This window comes from Procambarus clarkii, chromosome 21, assembly GCF_040958095.1.
Source record: "Procambarus clarkii isolate CNS0578487 chromosome 21, FALCON_Pclarkii_2.0, whole genome shotgun sequence".
Lineage (NCBI taxonomy): Eukaryota > Metazoa > Arthropoda > Malacostraca > Decapoda > Cambaridae > Procambarus > Procambarus clarkii.
In genome coordinates this window covers 26,917,590-26,938,886 of record NC_091170.1, presented here as the reverse complement: position 1 = coordinate 26,938,886, position 21,297 = coordinate 26,917,590, and the positions used below count along the sequence as shown (strand labels likewise).

General features: G+C 41.9%; 1 protein-coding gene across 3 annotated transcripts in view; it reads left to right on the top strand.

The window, feature by feature from the left end:
• CycH (cyclin H) overlaps nucleotides 1-21,297 on the top strand; it is a 191,769-nt gene that overhangs the window by 122,419 nt on the left and 48,053 nt on the right. Inside the window, exon 1 of one of the 3 annotated variants that reach the window (XM_045746452.2) lies at nucleotides 19,003-19,117. The exons of 1 other annotated variant lie outside the window; for it this stretch is intronic. The gene's annotated coding sequence lies outside the window, so the exon portion shown is untranslated. Of the gene's footprint in view, nucleotides 1-19,002; nucleotides 19,118-21,297 lie in introns of those variants that run through there. One more of the 3 variants, XM_045746453.2, reaches the window with a different exon arrangement.

Here is a 21,297-nt window from a genome sequence, read left to right as displayed (position 1 = left end):
ATATAGATTGGCAATTGATTAAATTCCATTTAGCAAACTATATAGCTGTTTATTGGAAAGAGTTTTCCACAGAGGAAATCAGCTGATCCAGTAAACAAAGTAATGAACTAACATTCATCTACGAATATAAGTATTTCATCTAACGTCATTTAGGTTAAATGTTATACACAGCGAGAAATAATCTACTGTTACCTAAAATACGTTATAGGGACGTTAAATGACATCGGCAATGTTTCCGTCGATCAGGAAATCAGAGTAAAATATTGCTAATTATTATCCAGGTTTCCAACATCCGACGCTAGGTGGCGCGAGATGCACTTGCTAGAGAGACTTGGCAGAGAAAAGTCATATTTGGGAGAGTGTCCTGAAGCTAATCTTATTATCGTCTTATAATAAGAGCATCTGTGCATTATCGGACTTCAGACTTTCTCGACAGCTTCATCTTATGATGAAGCAACGCTAAGTAACCCGTTGTATATAGTTGGAGCCTCAATTTATATATCATATAGGGTGCCTTGCCGTTAGGACGCATGACCATCAAAATAACCCCGTGAGTGCAATTATTATATTCTACCAGCTCTAAATTCATGAGTATGTGTGTGAATATACACTCTTAGGTAAGAAATTGATATTGGTATTTCAGCATGGAGTTGACTACAAGGTAAGCTTACTTCGCCTAGTGGAATCACGTGTCGCCAGAGATAACAGGCATTGACAAGCTTACACGAGTCGTAGAGCTGTCGGATGTTCTTCATTCATCTTTGGCAGCTAAGCTTCCAGATGTTTGAATTTAGTAGTTAGCATACTTATCCATGTTACTATTATTTCTGATTAATATATAAAATATCATATCTATGGTATTAGAAGATTAACATTCTAGGATTTACCCCCCCCCCCCCAAAGATGTGTAGGGGAAACACTTCACTTTATATGGAAGTTTTTACAGTCCACTTCTCTAACATTATTTTGAATTAATTATTTAATTAAACATTATATGCTATTAAATAGTGGAGAAAAAAATCTCCCACAACTCTAGCCCTTACTCACTCTGGCCTTCACTCATTCTAGCCCTCACTCACTCTGACCTTCACTCATTCTTGCCCTCACTGACTCTAGCTCACTCACTATAACACCATCAGACAGCATCACCAGCACAATCAGGCAGCATCACCAGCACCATCAAACAGCATCATTAGCACCATCAGACAGCATCACCAGCACAATCAGGCAGCATCACCAGCACAATCAGGCAGCATCACCAGTACCATCAGACAGCAACAACAGCATCAGTAAGCAACATGAAAGGTACCAGCAGGCAGCATCACCAGCACCATTAGGCAGCATCACTAGCATCACCAGTACCCTCAGACAGCAACAACAGCATCAGTAAGCAGCATGAAAGGTACCAGCAGGCAGCATCAACAGCTCCATCAGGCAGCTTCCAACCGTCATCTTTAAAAGCCAAACAAAATAATTAATTGTCCACCCTGGCATCTGGGGCGGCAATTAGTGTCAGCGTTGGTGAAGGTAGAGTTGTAGTTAAGCTTAGTAAAGCTTTAGACCCACGCGACCCTTCTGTGCTGCACCAGGCATATACGACGGGGTCACCATACTAACTGGAACGAGAGTTCTAATAATTCAAATTTGATTTTTAATCATTCATCGTTTTTTCTAATAATTCAAACTAGTTTTTTTAATCATTCGAATTTGTGTTCTAATCATTCAATCGTATTTTCTAACAATTTAGGCTAGTTCTAATAACTTTAGTTTGTTCCAAAAATTCAAGTTTGTGGGTTAATAATTGGAGTTTGTGTTTCTTTAATTCAGGTTTATGGTCAAACGCTTGAACATAAGCCTGGATCACGTCTGTGATCCAGTATATATATAAATATATATATATATATATATATATATATATATATATATATATATATGTATGTATGTATTATGTATGTATTATGTATGTATGTATATATATATATATATATATATATATATATATATATATATATATATATATATATATATATAACATACTAATCCATTACATACTAGAGAGAGAAAAGTAGAAAATTTGATCAATCACCAAGATGTACCTTAATCGTCTGCCTGGGGTAAACAACGTCTTCCTAAGATCAAATTTGGCCCCAGATATTAGCTACTAAGATTAGTGTTGGCCCAGACACTGGCCACTAAGGTTAGTGTTGGCCCCAGACACTGGCCACTAAGGTTAGCGTTGGCCCCAGACACTGGCCACTAAGGTTAGTGTTGGCCCCAGACACTGGTCACTAAGGTTAGTGTTGGCCCCAGACACTGGCCACTAAGGTTAGTGTTGGCCCCAGACACTGGCCACTGAGGTTAGTGTTGGCCCCAGACACTGGCCACTGAGGTTAGTGTTGGCCCCAGACACTGGCCACTGAGGTTAGTGTTGGCCCCAGACACTGGCCACTGAGGTTAGTGTTGGCCCCAGACACTGGCCACTGAGGTTAGTGTTGGCCCCAGACACTGGCCACTGAGGTTAGTGTTGGCCCCAGACACTGGCCACTGAGGTTAGTGTTGGCCCCAGACACTGGCCACTGAGGTTAGTGTTGGCCCCAGACACTGGCCACTGAGGTTAGTGTTGGCCCCAGACACTGGCCACTGAGGTTAGTGTTGGCCCCAGACACTGGCCACTGAGGTTAGTGTTGGCCCCAGACACTGGCCACTGAGGTTAGTGTTGGCCCCAGACACTGGCCACTGAGGTTAGTGTTGGCCCCAGACACTGGCCACTGAGGTTAGTAGACACTAGACACCAGACACTGGCTACCATGGTTATACCGACAGAAGTGTTGCTAGAGTTCCAGCATAAAACTCTCACAGGAGACAGCTTAGGGCCCTGTACCAGACTTAAGTGCAGACCTCAGAGATATTAGGCCCGTTTTGGTGAGCTACAGAACACCGTTATGGCAGGATATTACATTACTAAGATTCTCGGTGACTTTACCTAAAGCTTCGGGGGCTGAGGTCGTCACAACCTCTCACATAGAGTGCATGGCTAGCTTCCCGGAATGGCGACCCGACCCTGTGTTCACGAGCTTTTTACTATAACCTCCTATACCAACCTATTATATCCGTCACATTTACCTGCCAATCAAATGTGACCTCTCATCTCCACCCAAGACATTCTCATATTGATCTTACCTTTGAATGTGTCCTCTCCTATCCTAATCAGACACCCACTCGCACCGACCTGCTCCTAGAATGTGATCTCTCCTCTCCATACAATTGACTTGTGGTCAGACTCACAACGACCTGCATCCCGGGTAGAGGTATGGATGCCCCCTCTTTCCCGGACAGTGATATGTTTGCTGCACGAGGCGGGAGGCAGCCGAGGACGAGGATATGAGCTGTGGCCGTCCACAGCGAGAGTTACGGAGGGATTAAGGCCGCAGTAATGTCACGCTTGATGACCCCCCACTTGCTGATATAAGGAACCGGTGGACCAGCGCTCCTCGCCGCACCAGGCCATCGCAGGCCAGCTCAGACTTCCTGCAATCTAGTGTAGTTACGTCAGGGTTGTGGCTCTCGTGTCTACCTTCCTGGTAATGGAGCGTTTACTGTATTGGACAGTAACCATATGAACGCTTCTTCATATTATAGGCGTGTCTAAGTGCTTCGTCATATAGCCCTGTCGACATGATAGTGGAGATTCATATAGGCGTGTAGCCATGCTAGTAGAGTCATTTAGGCTTGTGGCCACGATAGTGTTGGGTTATATAGGCGTGTGGCCATGTTAGTGTTGGGTTACATAGGCGTGTGGCCAAGTTAGTGTTGGGTTACATAGGCGTGTGGCCAAATTAGTGTTGGGTTACATAGGCGTGTGGCCATGTTAGTGTTGGGTTACATTGGTGTGTGGCCATGTTAGTGTTGGGTTACATAGGCGTGTGGCCATGTTAGTGTTGGGTTACATAGGCGTGTGGCCAAGTTAGTGTTGGGTTACATAGGCGTGTGGCCAAGTTAGTGTTGGGTTACATAGGCGTGTGGCCATGATAGTGTTGGGTTACATAGGCATTTGGCCATGTTAGTGTTGGGTTAATACGAACATAAAAATAGGCACCCATCAGCTACACGCACATGAACACAGACACCATCTTATTCCTTCATAACACTCTTGGTAGCGTCACTCAGAAGGTGTCACACCGGCGTGCACCAAGAAGGCGTCACACCGGCCTGCACCAAGAAGGCGTCACACCGCCCTGCACCAAGAAGGCGTCACACCGGCCTGCACCAAGAAGGCGTCACACCGGCCTGCACCAAGAAGGCGTCACACCGGCCTGCACCAAGAAGGCGTCACACCGTCTTCTTGAAGAGAGCTGAAGTACTGACAACGATGGCGTCTCGCCTGTAAGGGCTTTAACAGCTAGTTTGTCTTACGAAGTAAGAATCGTGGCCACCAGCGCTGGCAGCATTATAATGAGGAACATTTCTCTACCTCTAGGACCTGCTCTATTGGTTTCAGATAACCAGCACCGTCTGGGCACGCGCGCTTCTCTTGTTTTGTGGATTAACTCCATCGTGAGATTTCCATACCAACCCGCTGCTGTTGTGGCGTTACCAACCGGGTAATAATCATAGCAGCAAGATAGTTATCAGCCTAGTTAGGTAGTTAGTATAGCGTACGACACTTGAGGGTTGATCATACAAGTTATCCTTTTGTTGTGTCCATTGTTCTTTGATGGAGGTGGGCTGCTAGCGTCTACATCCAACCTGTTCTCGCACTTGCTTATAGTCAATATTTTGCTTATGAATAAGTACATATGTGGTATACTAATTTATTGTGAATATTTGAGTTTACCTGAAAAGCTGAATAGAAAATCACGACCTAACCTAACCTTCTTAGTATGTTAAGATAAGCATTTTATTGCTTCTTAATTACAATTAGTACTTAACCTATACCTATTTTGATATTACAGTTTTATAAAACTAATAAAAGAAAACTAAAATATTTAAATAAATTGTAAAGTTCTCGGGATATTGTCAAATTTTGTATAAAATCTCTATTGTTTAATAAAAACTAAAAAAGAAATTCCTAATATCTAAAACTTGTGTATAGCAAATCAGGAGAAGAGTTTGCGGGTTGCTACATCCACCCTCTACTACACTAAGGTATCGCATTGGCAGCATCACTCTAAGCACAACTGCATTAAACATTTTCCGTGCCTTATGGTGTAGAAGTTAGTTATAGTCGCTGGTGTCATATCTTGTATATTTAAACTCGAGCAGATGACTATGATGTTTGTTTGTCCTTAACATAGGCGAGTGGGGCTAGGAAAATAACCGTCTGTGTGTTGAATTACTGTGTAGTCTGTATGTGACAGATCACGTTGGATAGCCTTGTAAACAATTGTAATTGCAATATGTAAAGATTTGACTTTCATCTAAGTACAAAAGTATTCATTCTCCGTTGAGTACTGTAGTGATGTTCTTCCCCACAATAAGGGCGTGATAAGGATGTAGATGTATTGAAGGTAGCTGTTGTGGCGACCCTGGTGGTGGTTAAAGCATACCATCACTTCATTGCTGCTCCACCATACAAACAAACTGTGAGTCAGAATATAACCATAGTGCAGTTAATGCATAATATCATTTAGTCAATATACAGAGTGTGATTCACAGTGCCATTAGTATTTCCATACAATATGCAGGAAGGTAATAGAGTGGGACCTACGCTTAGCGCGCGTCATTAGTCTCTCAGTAAATCAAGCTGGCACTAATGGTTCAGCGGTTTGTTTTCAGTTCTGTTGGTGGCAGATTGGAAGTGGTACTCGTCATGTCGTTATCAAAGGCAGTTCTGGTTAAGGGTCAGTTGGGCATTTATTGTGGTTCAATTTAACGTTTCATTAACACGTTTATCTCTAGAATAGTGTTCATGTGGAGAGGCTGTACCTGTGTCGACTGTCATCGTGTCGAGTGTAGTGGCGTCTTCTGTGTTCATCTTCCAGTGAATTTTATTATATGATACAAGTTTAAGAAAAACTGCTTGTCAAAATGTGAAAATAATTTCATTTACAATCTCACTATTCAGAGTTGTCGCCTAACTTATTTTTCTCATTTTAACGAGTACACAATTTTCACTCTTTGTGAGTAGAAACGTTAGAATTAAGAGCAAAAAGAACTTTGAATACTAAAAGAGCCACACACACAAGCCAAGCTCTCCTCCACATCTAACCGTCGACTAATCAGGAAAGTATCAAACAATTTTATATAATAATAATATTTAATTATAATAATAATAATAATAATATTAACATTTTATTTACAAGAATGTACAATGGGTTGGTGAGATTATATTAGTGATATTTTTACATTCTTGCAAAGCCACTAACACGCATAGCGTTTCGGGCAGGTAAATGTGGCAGGTACGCTAAGTTATTTAATTATTTAACCCACACAAGAAGATTCCCATCGTATCAAATTACGTGCAAACCTATTTTAAAGTACGCAAACTTTCATGGTTATGTTCACACCAAGACAAACGGTATCCAACTAGAGGCAGCAAATATAAGCTTCATTCTCCGAGTAGCATTCTCAACTGAAAGAAAGCATTCTCAACTATCTGGCATGGAAATACAAACGTGTTTGTTTTTATCAAATTATACAACGATAAAGCAAAAGTATACAACCATAGAGCAAAAGTATACAACTATAAAGCAAAAGTATACAACGATAAACCAAATGGCATGGTTTGTCCATACGCATCCTGGTCCTCGCACAAAATACGACTCATACACTGCGATACTAAGAACACCTGCCAGACTGACCCTCACCTTCTGCTATACTTACCTCTCACCTTCATCCTTGCCAGGTTGACTTACCTCAAAGTGTAAAGGAACTGGCAGAGTATTGTGATAGCCCTGGTGGTGGTCTGCTAGCCCTGGTGGTGGTCTGCTAGCCCTGGTGGTGGTCTGCTAGCCCTGGTGGTGGTCTGCTAGCCCTGGTGGTGGTCTGCTTGACCTAGTGGTGTTCTGCTAGCCCTGGTGGTGATCTGTTAGCCCTGGTGGTGGTCTGCTAGCCCTGGTGGTGGTCTGCTAGCCCTGGTGGTGGTCTGTTAGCCCTGGTGGTGGTCTGCTAGCCCTGGTGGTGGTCTGCTAGCCCTGGTGGTGGTCTGCTAGCCCTGGTGGTGGTCTGCTTGACCTAGTGGTGTTCTGCTAGCCCTGGTGGTGGTCTACTAGCCCTGGTGGTGTTCTGCTAGCCCTGGTGGTGGTCTGCTAGCCCTGGTGGTGGTCTGCTTGACCTAGTGGTGTTCTGCTAGCCCTGGTGGTGGTCTACTAGCCCTGGTGGTGTTCTGCTAGCCCTGGTGGTGGTCTGTTAGCCCTGGTGGTGCTATCTAAACCTATAAAAGAAAATATGCGTGTTTGCTTGTCATTCAAGGTTGAAGCCAGATTTTGGGGCTGGTCACAGAAATTTGCAAGGAGATTTGTGATTTTATGGCGAATGTCATAGGGTGGTTAGCGATGACTTCCATGCCCACCCTCCTTGAGAAGGATCGACCCCTATTCCAAATCACAGTGACTTGTATGATGTATGAAATGAGTTTTCGATTGTCCATAGAGTGTTAAAATAGATTTTATGGTTGTTATCGACGTTGAATCAATGTCATTAATGCTGAAATAATGTCGATAATGTTGATTCAGCGTCGATTACGCTGAATCAATATTGATAACGATAATTCAGCGTTGATAACATTGATTCAACGTCGATAATGTCTGTTTATTGTTACCAGAGCATCTTTTACCCAGTGGGAGAGAAAACGGGAAGAAGCCATGGAGAGAGAGAGAATGGGAAGGAGGTATGGATGGAGGAGGGAGAGAACGGGAAGAAGGGAGAGGAGCAGAGAGACCGTGTGAGATGGAGAGAGGAAACGAGAATGAGAGGGAGAAAGTGGCAAAGAAATCGGAAGAGAATTGGAATAAGGGCCAGGTCCCAAATCTACACAGTAAAATAACAACATACTGGAGTGAACGATATGGAAGAAAATGCAGAATGAACCTGTGAAGAGCAGGGGGGCCATAGGCACAATCAGAGAACACTGTATAAACGTCAGAGTTCCACGGTTGTTCAACATCCTCCCAGCGAGCATAAGAAATATTGCGGGAACAACCGTGGACATCTTCAAGAGAAAACTGGATAGCATTCTTCAAGAAGTGCCGGACCAATCGGGCTGCGGTGGATATGTGGTTCTGCGGGCCGCTCCAACCAACAGCTTGTTGGACCAAGTTCTCACAAGTCTAGCCTGGCCCCGGGCCGGGCTTGGGGAGTAAAAGAACTCCCATAACTCCATCCAGATACAATCCAGGCGAGAAAGAGGCAGAGAGAACTGGAGGAAGAGAGAGAGAGAAAGAGAGATGGGAGAAAGGTAGAGAGAACGGGAGGGGAAATACAAGGAGAGAAAACAGGAAAGAGGGAGAGGACAAAGGCAGAGGGAATGGTATAGGGAGGGAAGTAGAAGGAATGGGAGAGACAGACACAGACCCGGGCAGCCCTTTAGTAAGAACACATGAGCTTAAGGTATATTCCCATAACGTGCGATATAATCAGAAAGAGCATTGTCAAACTTATTAATTCAAAAGTCCCATTCGTGGATGAAATTCAGTCAAAATTGTAAAGGAACTGGCAGAGGAACTGTTTTACAACTGCCCTGGAAACACAAACCGAAACTGTCTCTATTTTCCGCTTGTAACAACTTGAAATAAAGTTCCTACATCTTGGCTTAACGTGTTTATGACGTATTAGAACGTTGTTACAACTTGCTATATTGGTTGTTATAACTGGTTAGGAGGTGTTAAAACTTGCTCGAACGTTGCACCAACGTCGTAGTTTCGGTGTGTGTTTGGTGGGTGAAACTCATTTTCTGAATATTTCTGGACTGAATGATATGGAAGACAGTTCCCTTAAATTGGAAATGCCCAAATGCCATCCATATTTTAATAAAGGCAGGATAAACTCAACAGAAAACTGTCGTCCGAAAAGCCTGACCTGGCATATCTGCAAACTTGAATACAATTTATCCGTCATTATTTTTCAGCACGTCACCTGCATTTTTCAAACTAGAAATATTAGGACTCGCGACTCACAGGTGAAACCACACTTTCCATATTATTTCGATAATCCCTGTCAAAACTATTAAATGACTGCTCGTCCCCTCCATTTTGCCTTCACACTAGCCACCTTGAGTAGGCAATCTCTACTGCTTATTCTATAATCAAAAACTCGTCTCTGTGGGTTAGCACGTTATAGTCGTGGACTGTGATCGCACATAAAGTTCTTAGGAGACAATAAGAGAGTATGACCCCACCGACAGATACTCCTCTTTTTAAACTATTTGTGACGAAGAGTGCTTCAGCAGGCACGTTATGTCGACCTTTTTCTTAAAAGATTGTAATGTATTATTATAATATAAAATGTCATCCGGTAAGTCGTTGATTAATTACTGTTACTTATTTCATTTTTGCGAGCTCCCACGTCCAAGCCGCGTTGCCTTAAGAAAATACAGTTTGGAACAAATTCTTAATGAAACGTATCAGTGGTCTTTTGTGAACAACAATAATGTTTTTAATCTGCTTGATAACGAAATAAAGGTCTTATTCATCGAGCGTTAACCACTGCACTGCGCAAAGCGCCTTTAGGCGCTCAGAGAGTTGTGCTTTTTGTTTTTTAATTTGGCTATATTTTAATGTTTTTTAATGTTTTCATTACTATTTGTGTTTTGAAATGGAAATAGTTGACTTTGGAAACATTTTGACATTAAATTTACCTGAACATTTGTAAAAATAACAAAAATATGTCCTTGACAATTGCACCAAGACGTTTTTGCCGAAAATAGGTGAGCAGTGCAAGGGTTAAGGCTGACCTCATCGTGTCATCGTGTTCAGACACCAACATAAACTCCAAATGCATGCTGAATGATCGCTTCAAAATACCTTTAGATATACCTCATCACTATGTCTTTACCCGGGAAATATCCGGCAGTACCTGCATATTGATGTTGTCCGTGAGAGCTTTACTTTTGTTGTTGTTGTTGCCAGTGTCAGCCCAGCCGGGGAGGCCCGCGTCTGGGGCCAGTACTAAGGGCGTATATTCATAGTTTGCTGCACACTTGGGAAATCAGACCCGAAACGTACACAGTGACACACTGTCCTTTGTGGCCTGTTGCCCCCCCCTCCCCTCCCCCTTCCTCTTCCCAAGATGGTATCTCCAGCCATGTGTTTACCTGTTCACCACTGTCTCCCACTGTCCGCCCACCTTCTCTCCCACTGTCCGCCCACCTTCTCTCCCACTGTCCGCCCACCTTCTCTCCCACTGCCCACCAACTGTATCTCATACTGCCCGCCCACCTTCTCTCCCACTGCTCGCCCACCCACTGTATCTCCCACTGCCCGCCTGCTGCCCATGTACCACCCAATTCTCACCTCAACAACTTATAAACTACAGTCTTAACCTAACCCTAAACGTACGAACCCAAGCAACCCACCTAACCTGACCAACTGATGTATGGAAAACGAGAATTTTTGTGAGACGCTGTTTTTCATTGTACTTTCTGTTGTGTACATTGGGAGATCATAACGTATAACATGAGACGTATTGGATGAGAGGACGGGTTGATCTACCACCCGTCCCCTTAATGCATACCACCTTCCCATCATCTGACCAGACACTACCACTAGCTATGGTCGTAGTGTTGAACCTGACGCTATACCACCAGCCATGGTCGTAGTGTTGGACCTGTAACTATACCACCAGCCAGGGTCGTAGTGTTGGACCAGATACTATACCACCAGCCAGAGTCGTAGTGTTGGACCAGATACTATACCACCAGCCAGGGTCGTAGTGTTACACCAGACACTATACCACCAGCCAGGGTCGTAGTGTTGGACCAGATACTATACCACCAGCCAGAGTCGTAGTGTTGGACCAGATACTATAACACCAGCCAGAGTCGTAGTGTTGGACCAGATACTATACCACCAGCCAGAGTCGTAGTGTTGGACCAGATACTATACCACCAGCCAGGGTCGTAGTGTTGGACCAGACACTATACCACCAGCCAGGGTCGTAGTGTTGGACCAGATACTATACCACCAGCCAGAGTCGTAGTGTTGGACCAGATACTATACCACCAGCCAGGGTCGTAGTGTTGGACCAGATACTATACCACCAGCCAGGGTCGTAGTGTTGGACCAGATACTATACAACCAGCCAGAGTCGTAGTGTTGGACCAGATACTATACAACCAGCCATGGTCGTAGTGTTGGACCAGATACTATACCACCAGCCAGGGTCGTAGTGTTACACCAGACACTATACCACCAGCCAGAGTCGTAGTGTTGGACCATACACTATACCACCAGCCAGGGTCGTAGTGTTGGACCAGATACTATACAACCAGCCAGAGTCAGTGTTGGACCAGATACTATACCACGAGCCAGGGTCGTAGTGTTGGTCTAGATACTATACAACCAGCCATGGTCGTAGTGTTGGACCAGATACTATACCACCAGTCAGGGTCGTAGTGTTAGACGAGATACTATACAACCAGCCATGGTCGTAGTGTTGGACCTGACACTATACCACCAGCCAGAGTCATGATGACCGTCTGCCTTTGGAGTAACAAATTACATCAAAAAGTTATGGCGAGTGATTACAAAATTAATGAACCTAAATTATTCCATCTCGACCATACTTATTTTAGGATCTTATTTTAACTCTTAGAATATTGTAATCACACAATGGGTGAGCTTTTTTCCCTACCTGGATTTGATCGATCATGCCCTCTTCTGATGTTAGCACAAGATCTATAATAATAATAATAGTAATAATAATAATAATAATAATAATATTTTATTTACAAAAAGATACAATGAGTTAGTAAGATTGATTACATTAGTCATATTTTTACATTCTTGCAAATCCACTAACACGCATAGCGTTTCGGGCAGGTCCTAAATCTAACATATCCGGTATTGTGAAAGAGTACATTGTAGCAAGGTTTTATATCAACAACATAAACAGACAGGGGTGATTATACTGGTAAAGATGAAGTACTTAATTAATCTTAAGTAGTAATATTGGGGAAGTGGGTGGTACAAGAACAGTGTGAGTTTGAAGCACAAGGTAGGAAACTATGAGGATGTAGTTAGGTACTTTTTGGTTTCACTTTTGAACAAGGTATAGGTTGAAACATTTTTTAATTCATCAGAAAGTAAGTTTCAAAGACTGGGTCCTTTTATTTGCATGGAGTGCTTGCACAGATTTACCCTGACTCTGGGGATATCAAAAAGATATTTGTTACTGGTGTGGTGCTCGTGGGTACTATTACACCTATCAAGGAAAAGTTTCAGATCAAGATTAGCATTTAGGAACAAGGTTTTATACATGTAGATAGCACATGAGAATGTGTGGAGTAAGTGTATGTTTAGCATGTTAAGGGACTTAAACGGAGGGGCTGTGTGTTGTCTGAAGACAGAGTTTGTTATAGTTCTAATAGCAGGTTCTTGCTGAGTGATGATAGGCTTGAGGAAATTTGCAGTGGTTGAATCCCGGACAAAGATACCGAATGTATGATACGGATAGATTAGTGCGTAGTATAACGAGAGGAGAGCAGAGTGGGGAACATAATATCTAATTTTAGAAAGTATTCCGACCATTTTTGATACTTTTTATAGCAATGTGTTGTATGTGGGTGCTGAAGTTCAGTCTCTTGGCTATGTATAGGCCCAGGAACTTTCCCTTATTTTTATTGGTAATGTTAACATTGTCTATCTGAAGCTGAATCTGATTTGATGATTTACTACTAAATAAAATGTAGTAGGTCTTTTTTACGTTTTGTGTAAGTTTGTTGGTTGACATCCACTAGTGGACTTTTTTTTCATTCATTGTTTACAATATTATTTAGTGTGTGGGGGCTGGAGTCAGAATAGATGAAGGTAGTATCGTCAGCAAATAGTATAGGTTTAAGAATGTTAGAAACATTTGGCAAATCATTGATGTATATACGAAATAAGAGAGGTCCCAAGATGCTGCCCTTTGGCACCCCTACTGTCAACAGTAGAGTAGGGGAGGCTATGCCATTGATTGTTACTTTTGATATCTGTCACTGAGTTAGGAACGAATATAGTCCTGAGCAAGGCCTCGGATACAATAGTGGTGAAGTTTAAGTAAGAGGTAGTTATGGTTTACTGTATCAAAGGCCTTTCTCAGGTCAATGAAGAGGCCAATTGGGAACTGGCTTTTGTCAAGGGCTGTGTAGATTATATTAAGCAGACTAATGATGTCATCATTAGTACTCTTTTGGGAACGGAAGCCAAATTGGCAGGGACTTAGTATGTTGAGTTTTACAAACTAGGAATAATGTAAATATTTTTTTCAAATATTTTTGAAAGTATAGGTAGATTTGATATTGGTCTGTAATTGCTTCTATCAGCTGTCTCGCCTCCTTTATGAACTGGCGCCACTCTTGCTTTTTTAGGGATATTAGGAAAAGTATGACACTCTAGAGATTTGTTGAATAGCAGAGCTATGAGTAGCGCAAGAGCAGGGACAACACTCTTATATATCATAGATGCATAGATGGTATATCATTGATGTTCCCAGTTATGGTTTTAAGTGATTTAATTATTTATATAATGTATGTCGGGCTGACTGGTAAAAGGAGTAGAGAGTTAGTATACCCTCCGGAGAGATATGTAGTAACATGTATTTGGGTCTCTGGGATTTTTCTGGCAAAGTTAGCACCAATTGATGAAAAGAAGCTCTTGAATTCAGTTGCAATATCTAAGTCTGATTCAAGTGTGTGACCATCTTTGGAGAGTTTTATCTTATTGTTATGTGATTGTTGTTTAGACCCCTAGGATGTTATAGATGCCTTTCCATGTACTTTTCATATTTCCTTTTGTTTCTTGAAATCTATTCTCGTAAAAGGAAGCTTTGGCTCTTCGTATTATATTGGTAAGCATTGATGAGTATCTCTTAACTTCTTCTTTTGTTACTAGGCCAATCCTATTTTGTTTCATATTCTTGTTTCTTGTTAATTGCTTTAAGTATACCAAGTATACCACCTGTGAGCCAGGAGTTGTTTAATCTTATGGCAGTTACTTGCTTAGTGAGAAGAGGACGGTGTGTGTTGTAGAGGCTTAGAGTTTTGGAGAGAAAGATGTCGGTTAATGAATTTATATCCTGTGTATTGTTGAGTTCAGATTCCCAGTTTATATTGTAGAAGTGCTTTTATGAGGTTCCTCATTGCTGGTTTGCTGTGTAGTCTAAAGGTAAGTTTATTGGTAACTGAGGGTGTCATGTTCATGTTTGCTGAGAGGAAGGTAGAATAGTGATCGGTTGTTCTATCAGTGGTTATACCAGAGACAAGGAGGGCTGTTATATTAGTCCAAATGTGGTCCAGGGTTATAGCTGATGTTTGAGTAATTCGTGTGGGCTTGATGATTGTGGGGATTAGCATAGAATGTTGTTACCTCGAGTGGGCTTTGTCACATCTTGTATGAGAAAGTAGTCCTGCACCAGGTCAAGAATTTTTGTTCCTTCTACTTTTTTTTTTAGATTTACCCAATCTGTTGTTTAGTGGTTAAAGTCCCCCATTATAAGAGTTTAGATTTCTGATGTCGCATTGATCACATTATGCAACTCAGTAACTTCCTCTCCTGCTGCTGTGTCTACCCTGTAGCATAAGCCCACTGTCAGTTTGTTACCATCTTGAGCTAGTAAATTGCACCATACAGACTCTGAGGACCTAATGGTGCTCAATTCCTCATTGGTGGTTTACATACAGCATTACTCCACCTGCTCTTGTGGTTCTGTCTTTTCTGAATGGGAGATTGTGTCCAGGAAGAAGTAATTCCTATTCAGTTATTTGAAGAGGAATTCCAATGTTTCCGCTGGTGTTAAGGAAGCGTGGGTGATAGGCAACTTCCTTGTGGTACTCCACTTTTCAGATCGATTATGTCACCCAAGTAGCTACCAATTAGTGCTTTGCTATTCTGTTATCTATAAAGCTGCATCGTGTCGCAATAAATCTTAGTGGAAGCCCTTGCTCATATATCTTGTATTTTAGGCCAGTGTGCTAGACTTTGTCGAAAGCTTTCGTAACATCTCTGAGCACTATATTACATTGTCCTTTTTTCGACATTCCAATGGCAATTTGCTCGTAGATCAACCCTATAGCTATATGGGCTCCTCCGGAATTTCTGAACCATTATTGCCTGGTCTTATACTTCCTCCTCCGTGCACTTTAAAAGTTTGTGAATAATTATTTTTTCAAATATTTTGCCAGGTACTCCGAGAAGGAAAACTGGTCTGTAATTTTCAGTTTTGGTTGGTGATTTTCCTGGCAAGGATATTCATCTGAGTGTTACATTTTTATAGTATGCGTTAAATAGACCAGAAGTAAGAGCCATGGGAAAGGCACAGGGAAGAAGGGAGCGGAAGGGGAGGGAGCGAGGGTTTCGAAGGGTCGTCGGGGGAGGAGATAGGGAGGTAAAGGCAAAGAGCAGGAGAGAAGTGGCAGCGGGGAAGGGGGAGGGAGGGAGATAAAGGTAAGGAACAGGAGAGAAGGGGTGACAGGAGAGGGAATGGAGGGCGGTAAAGGTAAGGGGCAGGAGTGAAGGGGCGGTGGAAGGGTGGGGAGTGAGGGCGGTAAAGGTAAGAGGCTGGAGTGAAAGGGCGGCGGGAGACTGCGGAGGGAGGGAGGTAAAGGTAAGGGGCAGGAGTGAAGGAGCGACGAGAGGGTGGGGAGGGAGGGAGGTATATCTTGAAGTTATCTTGAGATGATTTCGGGGCTTTTTAGTGTCCCCGCGGCCCGGTCCTCGACCAGGCCTCCACCCCCAGGAAGCAGCCCGTGACAGCTGACTAACACCCAGGTACCTATTTTACTGCCTAGGTAACAGGGGCATAGGGTGAAAGAAACTCTGCCCAATGTTTCTTGCCGGCACCTGGGATTGAACCCAGGACCACAGGATCACAAGTCCAGCGTGCTGTCCACTCGGCCGACCGGCTCCCAAGGTAAAGGTAAGGGACAGAAGAGAAGGGGCGACGGGAGGGTGGGGAGGGAGGAAGGTAAAGGTAAGGGGCGGCGGGAGGGTGGGGAGGGAGGGAGGTAAAGGTAAGGGGCGGCGGGAGGGTGGGGAGGGAGGAAGGTAAGGGTAAGGGGCGGCGGGAGGGTGGGGAGGGAGGAAGGTAAAGGTAAGGGGCGGCGGGAGGGTGGGGAGGGAGGAAGGTAAAGGTAAGGGGCGGCGGGAGGGTGGGGAGGGAGGGAGGTAAAGGTAAGGGGCAGGAGAGAAGGGGCGGCAATAGATCAATGGCTGGCGGACGCTCGGGGACCGACATTTAAAGGAGACGGAGCAACGTCCTGAGTCGTCCCCTCCTGGCTCTTATGTCCCAATATTGTGTGGTGGTCGTCCCCACCTGGCTCTTATGTCCCAATATTGTGTGGTGGTCGTCCCCACCTGGCTCTTATGTCCCCATATTGTGTAGAGGTCGTCCCCACCTGGCTCTTATGTCCCCATATTGTGTGGTGGTCGTCCCTACCTGGCTCTTAAGAACATAAGAACAAAGGTAACTGCAGAAGGCCTATTGGCCCATACGAGGCAGCTCCTATTTATAACCACCCAATCCCACTCATATACTTGTCCAACCCGCGCTTGAAACAATCGAGGGACCCCACCTCCAGCACGTTACGCGGTAATTGGTTCCGCAAATCAACAACCCTGTTACTGAACCAGTATTTACCCAAGTCTTTCCTAAATCTAAACTTATCCAATTTATACCCAGTGTTTCGTGTTCTAAGAACAAAGAAATGTCCCCATATTGTGTGGTGGTCGTCCCCACCTGGCTCTTATGTCCCCATATTGTGTGGTGTCCCATATTGTGTATTGTGTCCCATGGCAGCATACTTGGCCCTCTCCTCTTTCTCATCTACATTAATGACCTCCCAAATGCCTCCAAACATCTCAAACCAATTTTATTTGCTGACGACACGACCTTCATTTACTCCAGTCCAGTACTCAAATCAAATAAATCTCAGGATTAACAATACCCAAATTTGTAACAAAGTAGATGGCAAATTCCTTGGCGTTCTCATTAACAGCAAGCTGAATTTCCAGGGGCACATTCTAAATATAAAGTGTTTATAAATCTTGTTATCTGTATCTTTTGCTACCCAGTCTCCCAATCTTTATGTACCCATTCTGAACATCTTTACCATTGTGATCATTGCTGTCTTATATGTGCTGTCAATCTGCTGTATGGTGTCTATTAATCTTGTTTAAATTACTAATCAAGCTGTCAATGTAATCAATCAGAGCTTTAATATAACAATGTGCTTTAATATACTTACTTATCTCTCTCGTCTCATTTTTCTCTTGTAATGTATCTTTATCATTTATCCATTCTGATTGAAATTACCTACTTAAAATTATCTGCTAAATTAAGGACCTGCCCGAAACGCTGCGCGTACTAGTGGCTTTACAAGAATGTAAATACTGTACTATCCAATGTATTCTCACAAACCCAATGTACCTTCTTGTATATATATAAATAAATAAATAAATAAATAAATAAATAAATAAATAAATCAAACAAAATATAAAAAACTGTTGGCATTCTTTCTAAGGTCAGATATTATGTACCTCGCCCTGCCCTGGTGACACTCTATTACTCTCTCATCTATCCTTATCTCAACTATGGTATTTGTGCTTGGGGTTCTACTACCGAAAATCATTTACGTCCTCTAATTACTCAACACAAAGCTGCTATTAGGACAATCTCTAACTCTGGCCCCAGACATCACTCGGTACCCTTACTCAAATCTCTGAATATGTTAGATATTAAGTCACTGCACATCCTCTCATGTGTATTTTATATATATAAAACGCTGAACTGTAATGTCAATCCTGACCTTAAAAGCTTCCTAGAAGGTTGTAACAGTTCCCATGAGCACCACACCAGAAACAAATACCTATTTGATATTCCAAGAGTATGACTTAGTCAAACTAGAAATGCTTTACAAATCAAGGGACCTCGAATGTGGAATGACCTTCCCAATTATGTTAAAGACTGTACCTCTCCCAACCAGTTTAAGATAAAAACTAAGTATTACCTAATTAACTCAATGTAACCTACCTCACCCCTAAATGTCTACCCATTTCTACGATTTTAAACAATGCTGTTTGTTGGCCAAATTGCATTTGTGCTTTTTTTCTGCTATGTTTCTGACTTGAGGGACTTGAAGTAGAAGGGGGGGGGGGTAGAAATAGCCTAAGCTACTCTATCCCTTTGAGATGTATTTTTTCTTGTCTCAATAAACATACTTGAACTTGAACTTTCCCCCCTCTTTTTCTTTTTTTTCTTATTTTTTCTCGACACAATTTATACTTTTATATCATTTAGTATTAAGTTTTAGTCTTAGTGTTTTTCCTACCCGAAACGCTTTGCGTAATAGCGGCTTTAGGTATTGTATGTACTAGCTCTATCTATAAATCCATCAACTTTTGTATCTCACCTTGTATGTATGTACTTTACCTGAATACGTATTTGTATTTGGTATTTCCGATACATAGATTAATTTTTTGCATAGAGTAGTCAATCTAGGGTAATGATCTGACAACAAATCTGTTACAATAGATGATGTGCATCAGATGTGAGAGACGTTGAAACCAACACAGAGGTCTAGAATGCCTCCACAAACATGCGTGGGTCACCCAAAATCTGCAATCATCATACTATTTTTTATTTTATTTTTATTTTATTTTATTTTAGTCTAAGTGTTTTTTCCTCCACTTCTTGCCCGAAACGCTATGCGTACTAGTGGCTTTAGGTATTGTATGTACTACCTCTATCTATAAATCTAACATTATGTTTGTAACTAATCATCTATGTATGCACTTTTCCCTGAATTTGATTTGATTTGATTTGAAATAAATTCGCTACTTTTATACCATTAGCGCTACTTTCAGCAATTCGTGTCTGGCAACCCTGCCTGGCTGGCGGGAAGTAGGGTCTAGTCTCCCCCCTCCACAACAACAACACTCGCTTGGACCTTCGCCCAGATTCTCCCACGTTGACAACCTTAAGCTAGGTATTTATATATATATATATATATATATATATATATATATATATATATATATATATATATATATATATATATAAATATATAGGGATACCAACTTTGGTGCAATTGTAGGGACCCATAGCCTCGTTAGTTTAGTTCATTTATCATGTACCCCATACCCATCTTGTGGGCGGTAGTGGAAAGGGTTACAGTGACACATAATGGGCTCGAGGACTGAACCTCACAATTAATTTAGATAAGCAAGTTACAATCTTGACGAGTTAATTAAAAAATTCAATATACATCATCACATCATCAATGGGTCCGAAATAGACCAAAAGTACAGTTTCTAAATTAAGCAACTGACATATGTAGAGAGCTAGTGTCATAATTTATATGTTTGAACTGCGCACCGCCACCCCATCCAGTGGGCAGCGGTGGATAGGTTACACCGCCCCCCATCCAGTGGGCAGTGGTGGATAGGTTACACCGCCCCCCATCCAGTGGGCAGCGGTGAATAGGTTACACCGCCCCCCATCCAGTGGGCAGCGGTGGATAGGTTACACCGCCCCCATCCAGTGGGAAGTGGTGGATAGGTTACACCGCCCCCCATCCAGTGAGAAGCAGTGGATAGGTTACACCGCCCCCCATCCAGTGGGCAGTGGTGGATAGGTTACACCGCCCCCCATCCAGTGGGCAGCGATGGATAGGTTACACTGCCCCCCATCTAGTGGGAAGCGGTAGATAGGTTACACCGCCCCCCATCCAGTGGGAAGCGGTGGATAAGTTAAACCGCCCCCCATCCAGTGGGCAGCGGTGGATAGGTTACACCCCCCCCCCCTCCCGTGGGCAGCAGTGAATAGGTTACACTGCCCCCCCCCCACCCCCCCATCCAGTGGGCAGCAGTGAATAGATTACAATCACATAGGTACTACCTACAGTTTGCAAACTTGGGATATTTGGCAAAAATTTCTGGTAGCAGATCATTTGAATGAAATATTTGCACATCTTTGGAACATTTGTTATAGAATTGTCTATGAATTCATGTATCTTTTTGCACTCCATCACATAGTGACGGAGGGTGTGCGAATAATTTTGTTAACACAATTTACATTTGGTCAGGTCTACATCAGCAGATAATGAAAATTCCCAGATATACTTGTAACCGAGTCTAAGCCGAGTAGTAAAAATATCTAGAAGTCTGCTGATTTTATTGGATGATCCATAGATGTGTGGCTCCTCTTGCATGATAGTATGACCCATAGCCTCAAAGAAGAAAATAAAGAGTATTCAGAGAAAACCTTGTGGATTCTCACTGAACACTTTAATTTCTTCTCCTATACCACCCCTATTCCTTTTTGTTGTTATTTTTCTTAATTTCCAATATATATATATATATATATATATATATATATATATATATATATATATATATATATATATATATATATATAATATATATATATATATATATATATATATATATATATATATATATATATATATAATATATATATATATATATATATATATATATATATATATATATATATATATATATATATATATAATATATATATATATATAATATATATATATATATATATTAATATATATATATATATATATATATATATATATATATATATATATATATATATATATATATATATATATATATATATATATATATATATACGAGGCATCTCCTATCTAAACACAAAGATTAATCCAGTGTAATTGGCCTGTTATGTTGGACATTGTCTTCTGTGTTGGCATCGATATGTTCTTGTCTTGTCCTTACTCTCATGGTGGGTAGAGTAAATAGTTCCGTGATTTGGGTGTTCATGGTAGGTCGCTCTATTCTTATGTGAATTGCCTCAAGAATTTGTAATCTTCTTGAATCTTGGGTTTTGTCTATTATGCAAGTATTCTTGTTCAACATTTCTCTTGTTAGAGTAATGTCATGGGCTTGTCTCATGTGATTCCTAGAAAATCACTAGGAATCACATGAGACAAGCCCATGACATTACTCTAACAAGAGAAATGTTGAACAAGAATACTTGCATAATAGACAAAACCCAAGATTCAAGAAGATTACAAATTCTTGAGGCAATTCACATAAGAATAGAGCGACCTACCATGAACACCCAAATCACGGAACTATTTACTCTACCCACCATGAGAGTAAGGACAAGACAAGA